Genomic DNA, 8,982 nt, shown 5'->3' on the forward strand with positions numbered 1-8,982 from the left:
TGGCCTTAATAATGAGTGACTTTACACCTGCTGTTAAACCTGGGCAGTACACGAGCCAAGAGAAAGACTCACCCAGCCCACACACTCACACTTAACTCAGTCAGTCACCTGTGTGTGAGCACCGAAGCTCTGTTTCCACCACCCAAACTGATTCACTTCACACGTGGGCGCTTGCCAAGATCCTAGACAGAGGTTTTTTTCCAGCATCCACAGCACTGGACTGCACAAAAGGGTTTGGCCCCTACATTTATGAAGCCTCTTCCTCAGTACCTGTTCAGGCAGCGCCTCCCCAGATGGAAAGCACCCAGCCAGGTCTGTAAGGCAGGGAGGCACCAGAAGGCAGGGTGTGAATCTGTGATGGATGAGCTTCATCAGCTAGCCAGTCCTTAAAACCCAGTGCACTCTTTCACCAAAAAAAAAGAATACCTCTGACCATGCACATACCCTCGAGCTTAAAGTATCTGCAAACAGTCAATTTGTTCGCAGTATGGAAGCTTATCATCAGGCAACTAATTCAGCTTTCTTCCACTGGGAGAATAAATTCTATTTACTTACCTGTTATCAGCAACAATAGTTGCTTAAAAAGAATGAAACACAGCATGATTGATTAGTTCTTTCTACAGCTCTTAGAGGATCCAAGGTTATTTTTGTCATTCATCATGCCACATTCACACAAGCATGATTTCTTTCAAGGTACCAGCAGCTATCATGGCAACGGAGTGGATTATTCAGCGACGTGTTAGGCATTAGTAGCTGTTTTTCTCCCATCTTCTCTGTAACGTGCATGTAAGATTTCTAAGGCTACCGTATGCCTTGCAGCTTTTCTCCCATACTTTATTTAGACAGAAAAACCTGTTGGTTTCTGTGTAAATTTCAATGTCTAGAAATAAACTGCAGTCCTCTGGACTAAAATGAGTTCAGATATGTTTCTTTGCTAGCAAGAAAGATGGAAAGTAGAGTATTTATTTATTTAGCTATGTATTTCTTTATTGTTTATCTGTATTTTTTCTTCAGTTTTGCTCAACAGTCCCTTGCCATGTTTTAGGTACTTTCTCCTCCCATGGGCATTCTTTATTTTGGAGCTGCAGTTGGTCAAAACAGAGCCAACAGAACTGCAACCATGCCCTTGCTTATTTGTTTGCTATTAAAATCTGTCTGTGGTTCTGCAACAGGCAATATAATTTCACATTTGCAACAGGTGGCAGAGCAAATGCAATCCAGACAGGCTTTCACCTGACACAGCAGCTGTGGCTCTACCTCCCGTGGGACACTCCATGAAAACATCAATACGCTCCCAAGTTGCTTTTTTTTTTTTTTCTTTTCCCTAATAACCGTCTGTGTACTTGAACAGGGACAGCATACATCTCCCTTGCCCTGACCCCAACCTTTCTTCTCCACTTGGCATTTTCACACTCTCCCATGAGATCTGAAGCCAAGGCTCCACCCTCAGGATTTGGGAGTGTGCATGTCAAAGCTGAAGATAACAGTACCCTCTGCTTTGGCAAGGTGGAGAGACTGAGGGGTTTTTTTTGTTTGTTTGTTTGTTTTTTTCTTCCTAGGTAAAGCTTAAAAGGGGTGGGGGGTGGGGGGGAGGGGGCTATTTGGGCCATTATTTTTGGCAGTTAGGTGCTGAAGGGGTAACACTTCAGGTGGCCTCTGATCCTACTGCATCTAAGGTTTTTTCATTTCCTTTCCTGCTTAAAAGCCATAGCACTCATTCAGCCCTCTTGGGGACTAGGAAGATGGGGTGTAAGAAGGCATATGGGTGATCAGAGGGCAAATAGCCTAAATAGTGCCCTCATATCCTCTCATTTTTGAAACATTGAAAGTATACGCTGTCTATTCCTGACACCAACATCAATCTCATCTTGCCATTTCTGGTCAGCAACAGGCACTGTTAGAGAAAGCCTATGCTTCAGCTCCCCTTGTCCATGCTCAGCATGTCCATGCTGAGGGGCATCTCATGTGGAGAAGAAAGACCTGTGGGACAGTTCTCGCCTTGCATGAAGAATGATTACAGCTAAATGTGGAGGAAAGGTGGGTGCATTTTGTGACTGTCACGTTAACAAAAACAAAACAAAGAGAGGGAAATGAATATGAATGAACTTCACTGAAACACACTGAGGCCCCAGCTCAGGTTTCTGCTGAACTAATGTTAAGATCACTTTATACCTAGTTTAATGTTAATCAAGAGAAGGGAGATACTGGTTGATCTGAGGGGAAAATGAAAGAAATGAAACAGAGAAGAAAACCTGCCACTGTTCTGGGTCCATCACACTTTGCACTGCCCACCCTTGCAACCCTACGACCAGCAGATCAGCATTTCTGCATGCCAGGAGCATCCCTCCTCAGCAGCAAGCACTGCACACTGGTGCCCATGCCTGCACAGCTGGGCTCCCCAGCACTGCCCTCAGCATTGCAAACGACATCAAACCTGCATCCTTGATTGTTCTTCCTTAATGAAATCATTAGCTCCTCGCAGCACCAACAGTCCCTGTGCCCAGGGAAACCCCTGTTTTGAAGGTACTCTAGGGTATTAGTCTGACATAATAAAATAATTGTTTGTAACGGGAAATGCTGAAGAAGATCATGCCTAAAGGACTGTCAAGAGCACAGAATAAATCCTTTGATGAAAAATAGAAAATACTCTTTTAATGACTTTTCATAGTCAGAATTGCAGGCATGTCTGTTGTAAATATACATTTTGTAAAAGAAGCTTTTATTACATTGCTTTTTTAAAAAACAAAACAAAACAAAATTCTTTTAAACCTATAAAAACATAGAAAGCTGTGTTAGCTCATGTAAGTAAAAAAAATAATAAAATAATAATAATAAAAAAAAATGCCTGTTAGTGCTTGACTTGAAAGTAAATGCAAGAAGAAATCTCAATGTGGAAATGCTGTCCCAGCCCCATACTTCCTGAGCAGCTCCTACTGGAGAACTAGCATGCTGTTGTTTTGAGCAACAGAAGACCAGGGGCACAGTCATGCCAGTGAACCTTTACTGAGGAAAAATTAGCCCTTAGGGTTTAGTAATAATCTACATTTTGTATTTTGTTGCTGTTTGTTTGTTTGTTTGTTAGCAATGTCCCTAGTTCTGAGTCACACATGCTGAGAAATGTGAATGAAATCATCACTGCTTTTTGGTTTTATTTTTTGGTTCTTTAATGTAAACAGAAGTGACCTGGGACATCTGGTACAAATGGTACTGCACATGTTTCTGAATCTGTGGCTTTTGTATCATGGTGATTAAAGAAGTTACAAAAACAAAGTTATATCTACAAAGTAAAGAGCCGTCCCAACTAATTTTCAAAGATTTTAGACACTCATTTTGGAAAGGCAGGACTTCTGTTCCAATGGAGTGAGAGCATACACCAGAATAAAACAAGCAACAAACAGGAGTTAGATTATACCACTTTCATGTTTGTAAGTAACAGAGACCCCCTACCTATATTTACATTTGCCCCCAGCTGCCAAAGTGTTTGGGTATATTGTGGGATTTCACCTTTTGGAAGTTGTAACCATTTTCTGCCAATTTATGCTGTATTGCTATGTTTCTAATGAGTGCATTTACTGGAGGGTTTTGGACCGGAGCATTCCCAGATTAGTGTGGATTGCCAAGAACAATTGGAGATAAAAATAGACTGGATGACCCTTTCATGCAGGGAAAACTGAAATATATAAACTCATTTTTAATCATACGGTTCTTGATATGGGAGATGAGTGATATATTCCAAATCTAATTATTGCTTAGTTTTTTTTTTTTTGTCTGCTTTATTCATTCTTGAATAAATTTATAATATTCACCTGTGCTGTTAAATATAATGGGCCTGGTTCTCATGAGTAATGGGTTTCTGTCCCCTTCTGACAGTTCAAGAAGCCCTGACAGTGAGCAAAATTGGCAAGAGAAGGTTACACTCCATTTTCATACTCCTAAACTTTTGGATCAAGGCCTGAGGCCATTACATATGGACTCCATTATAAGAATAGGAGTAGCTTTGCTTTTTAAAAGAGAACACATATTCCTTATGCAGAAGCACTTATATGTCCGATAGCACAGCTTTGGCTCTTGCACTGGTTTAGCTACAGTGAGCTAGACAGATAAACAGTGTCTACGAACAGAACCATGGGAAGACTATGTTTATCTTTCCGGCTTAGTTAACATCTGCCAGCAGTCAGTATATCCTAAAACATTTCCAAGTCTCCCAAGAGAAGACCTGTATCCCTGTTCTGTTATTTTATTTCTGTGCTAGTAGCAATGGTCTGAAATATGAAGGTCACTGACTCTCCAAATATTCTCACTTCAGTGTGACTGTTCACATTAGGCTGGTTTGAGCGTATATCCACAACCTCATAAATGAGGGTCACGTCTGAGACAAAATTAGACCCTCTTGACTACTTCTTAAATGACTCTCTAGATTCTCAATTAATTTACATGGAGTAAAGGAAGCTTATGCTTGGGCTTTGAGGTTAATGATGTATTCCCTAGAGTAAGTTCAGGCCAGTCACTATCAGTGTCATCAGCTATAACAACAGACGTTGAGGCTTTGTCTTATTGAGCATCTAGTCATATATCCTCAGATTTTCTTGAAGGGTAGCTTGAATTCAGGTAGCAGATTTAAGCTGGCATCTAATTTGATGCCAAGATAATATGTGTCTCTGCATATCATTGAGACAGGGAGCTGGATACCACTGAACCGATTCTTCAGACATGCACAAGCTCAGATGTTAATCAGTTAATTCAATGCCTAATAAACTCTCTCAACTTGATTGAATTAGCATGTTTCCAAACTTAAATAACTGTTTTGTTTTATGCCTTTCTTATTAACTATCTCCACTCCATTGTTGTCTGCGAATAATCATCAGTAACGGAAATAAATTTGGAGGATGAAAAAAACTATGAAGAAGAATAATGAAGAAAGCTGTATGGTGTTCTCTGTTAGCAAAGTTCATCGATGGACCATCCACAGCTGTTCAAATAGACAGTGTCAATAGAAGAATTGTCTCTGTTGCCTGTGAATCTCTTACTGGCAGAGTATACTTCCCCTCTGTTGCTCGCAGAGCAACACGTAAGACAAAAATGCTGTATCATAACAGGGGATGGGAGCCAAACTATGAAAAGGTTTGTTGCCTGCAGGATAACAGTATTTAAAAAATGGATAAATACTACCTGAGCAGAGGAAAAAAATGCAATGTCAGAGAAGGCAAAACATATTTTTTCATCAGCCATGGAATATATATCTCACAGTATACAATACAGTGGCTGTCATAATCATATTCAGTACAGCATGTGATTGTTTTTTGTTTGGTTTACTGTTATCTTTAATTAGCAGCAATTCTGTCTTTTTGTACATTAAATGAGTTTGGTTTAAGAATTCTAATTCTGAAAGTCTCTAAAATTAACAGAAAGGAAAAAATACATTCATAATTAACTAATTTTTTAGATTACAATAAGCTATTATGCTGAACAGAACAAATGTGTGAAGGCAAGCGATTAAACTGCATTCCCCGTACTGTACCACATTACTCTGCCTCTTCCATTTCAGACAGGCGCATTTCTAGGCTCTTTCATGTGAGTGGCTTTGCTTTCCTACAGCCACAGTCATTTTGTTTCAGATGAAGACGCTTCCTGAGCTTCAGCCACACAAAGAAAGAAAGAACCGGAGCACAATCACTCAGCCTTCAGATCATCATTTGCAAAGGCTACAATGACTGGAAGATTTTCTGCCACTTAATATAGCAATGGGTGTAATCTTCCAGAAGAAATTTCACTCTCCCACAGCCTCGCCTGGAATCCTCCGTGAAAGGAAACGGGCTTATATATTGCTAAAATATCTCGAGCAGCTTATGAGACTTCAAAGCATTGGTCTACTCAGTGCAGCATGGACGAGCTAACACTTCGAATGCTACTGTACACTGAGGATCACACTGGTTCAGAGACAGGCACAATTCCTCCAAAACAGATGTCAAAACTGACACGGCAACTGATCTCTCCGACACTTCTGCTGTGTTCTTTGACTGCCGAGTTTCTTCAACCTGCCACAGGGCAACGACGATCAGCATACTTGCAATTCAATACGTGTATTTGCAGCTCTTTCATGATATATTACAAAACTACTGCTGTGAAGCCAAAAGGACACGTGAATGTAATTTCTTTTTCCACAAAGCATTTGCTGTGCTCTTAGAAAGGTTAACCTGCTTTAGTAAACTGTACAAACATTATTTCACTTTTATTGACACTCTTTTCAGACCATGAAATGACTTGAGTTTTAATCTATTTTTTTTATATATATACCAAAAGGAGCAGACTAATTTAATAAGCTCCTCACACATAGGCAGCTCAAAAACATGTTTTCCAAGGCTCTTTCTTGAAGGAGCAAGGAGGGAATGGAAAATGGTGCATCACAAAGAAGAGGATATTGTTAAAATAAATACGGTTATATTTACTGGTCTGACATTATTTATTTATTTATTTATTTATTTTATTTGAAGGTATGCCTAGAGACTGTGCCACAGTTCTGATGCAGGAAATGCTCCATGCTACCTGGAATGTGAACAGTAGGGTTACATTGCCTGGTTAGCTTCTCTTGGGGAAAAAATGTGTTTGGTGACTGTAGGTCCCATGCTAAGGTTTCCCAATAGATGTGTCCTCCCATGGGAAGGTTATGCCCACCCGCTGCAGCCTCATGGTGGCCAACATTCTTATGCCAAACCAGTGCAGCAAACTGGGTCCTCCTCCCATGGATGATTGTGAACCTGTTGGCCATGGATCCAGACCAGCTTGCTCCTATTAAATACTCCAAACTCTTAAAACAGCAAAAATATTGCAGAATTGTGGGGTATCATGATCCTGCTGATAGCAATTTATACCTGCTGATGATTTCACCCTGTATTTTCCTGGTGAGGGAGTAACTCGGGGATTACAGGCCCCAAATGCTGCTTCCAAATGATGTAAAGTATTTGAACACAATTGTAAGTAACACTATTTTGCCTTGCAGAATTGGATTTTACTATGTGTTCAGGCTCTTGGGTTTCACAGTTAATGAAATTGGTTCACAGAGCAAAATGTTAAAGACTATATCATGCAGACTATACAGGCTATGTACATCAGGAAAATAATGGCACACAGCATTAGCTAGCTGATGCCTGGTACTTAAAAGGAAAAAAAAGCCAGCAGTTCAGACTATCCTACTGTGAGCCAATAGAGACTTCAAATGGTAAAAATGGCTGAAAAGTCTCTTGAACATGAGGCTGACCAGACCGACCAGAATAATAACTTCAATTTGTATTAAAAAGCCTTCTAGTACAACTAAAGAAACAAGGTTTTGTTCTTGAGAGAACAGTCCTGTTGAGGCTAAGAAATCTGTGCTGAAATGATCAGCACTGGTGAGGCCTCCCCTGGAGTGCTGGGCCTTCGGGGCTCCCCAGCACAAGAGAGACCTAGACACACTGGAAAGAGTCCTGTGAAGGGCCCTGAAGATCATTAATGTGAGCTTCTGAGGTATAGAGAGAGGCTGAGAGAGCTGGGACTGTTCAGCCCGGAAAAGAGGAGGCTCCAGGGGGCTCTCATCGATGTCTATAAATACCTGCAGGGAGGGTGCAACAGAGACAGAGCCAGGCTCTTGCCAGTGGTGCCCAGTGCCAGGACAAGAGGCAATGGGCACAGACTGGAGCACAGGAGAGCATCAGGAAGCTCTTTTGTGTTGTGCAGCTGATGGAGCGCTGGCACAGGTTGCCCAGAGAGGCTGTGGAGTCTCCGTATTCAGAAGCCATCTGGACATGGTCCTGAGCAACTGGGGACTTGGACCAGATAACCTTCAGAGGTCATACCCAAAGTTTCTAGACTGTTTTTGGGTTTTGGTCCTGTGCAAGTTTTCACATGCTGCTTAAATTTTATATTAAAATTCAGTAAGTGACCACTGGCTTCCAAGTGCCTTACGAGTATGAGTACAAGTATAGTACCTTATAACTGAGGTACCAGTTGTAAGAACCATACCCCAGATCAGCATTCAGCTTGGGTCTACAGGCAGGAAAATTTGTGTCTTTCAGTCAGGATAACTTTAATCGGCTTATATCTAATAATAAATAAAGAAAAAAAAAAGAAAAAAAAGAAAAAAGAAAAAAAAAAGAAAAAAAAAAGAAAAAATAGAAAGATCTCCTTTTCATGCATTCAGTAAGTTAGTTGCTTCTTGGTGTTTCATTAACAGACATAGCTTCAACTGTCATTATAGAGGATCAAGTAAAATGTATATTTCCTAGTTCTGTTTGTTACCTGAAATAAGTTAATGGCTAGTCCATTCAGAGAATACCATCCACAAGGTCTGTCCTGTCAGATAGTAGGAAACACGTCACATGTCCCAGAACAGAAATGGACCCCTATGTATAGTGCATGCATCCAAATGAGCACGGTATTTAATATGAGAAAAATAGTAATTTCTAACATTTTATGGACTTGCTATATTTTTAGGACCAGACTCTTTTAAAGAGAATAGCTATAACTAAAATTACCCTATAAAGTTGATATGAGGCATTTCTGGAACTGGAGACAAAGCTAAGACTTTCCCACTCCACTGTAAAAAACAAAACGAAACAAACAAACAACAACAACAACAAACACTTTTTTAACAGAAAAAAAAGGAAAGTTTCTTCTCCAGCTGTTGAAGGGTATTTTGTATATCATTTCTTTCTACAGCTAATTAAGAATTCTGTTTAAAATCTGCTGCCTATATTTTCTGATATCCTATTGGCACCCTACTTTTTCCTCATTTGAAATCTCTCATAATCCCAAGCACAGACATTAGACAGCATAGTCATCTTTTTTTCTTTCTTAAACCAGCTGTGCATGGCTTGGTACTCCATTTTTTTTCCCCTCATAATATCTTCTCAGCACTTTCTGAAAGCCAGACCCATATGTGAAATGTCAAAATCCCAACACACTGAAACATCTTGGGTTCTTGCACCAAACCATAATACTCCATAAAAT

At 40.2% G+C, this 8,982-nt stretch overlaps 1 long non-coding RNA gene across 1 annotated transcript; it reads left to right on the top strand.

The window, feature by feature from the left end:
- Positions 1 to 906: 906 nt before the first annotated feature.
- LOC310895878 lies at positions 907 to 6,473 on the top strand. Its single transcript, XR_014581019.1, has 3 exons — positions 907 to 1,506; positions 1,886 to 2,037; positions 4,866 to 6,473. It is a non-coding gene; the product is annotated as an uncharacterized lncRNA (long non-coding RNA).
- Positions 6,474 to 8,982: the final 2,509 nt, after the last annotated feature.

This window comes from Anser anser, assembly GCF_964211835.1.
Source record: "Anser anser genome assembly, chromosome: 2".
NCBI classification, from domain to species: Eukaryota; Metazoa; Chordata; class Aves; order Anseriformes; family Anatidae; genus Anser; species Anser anser.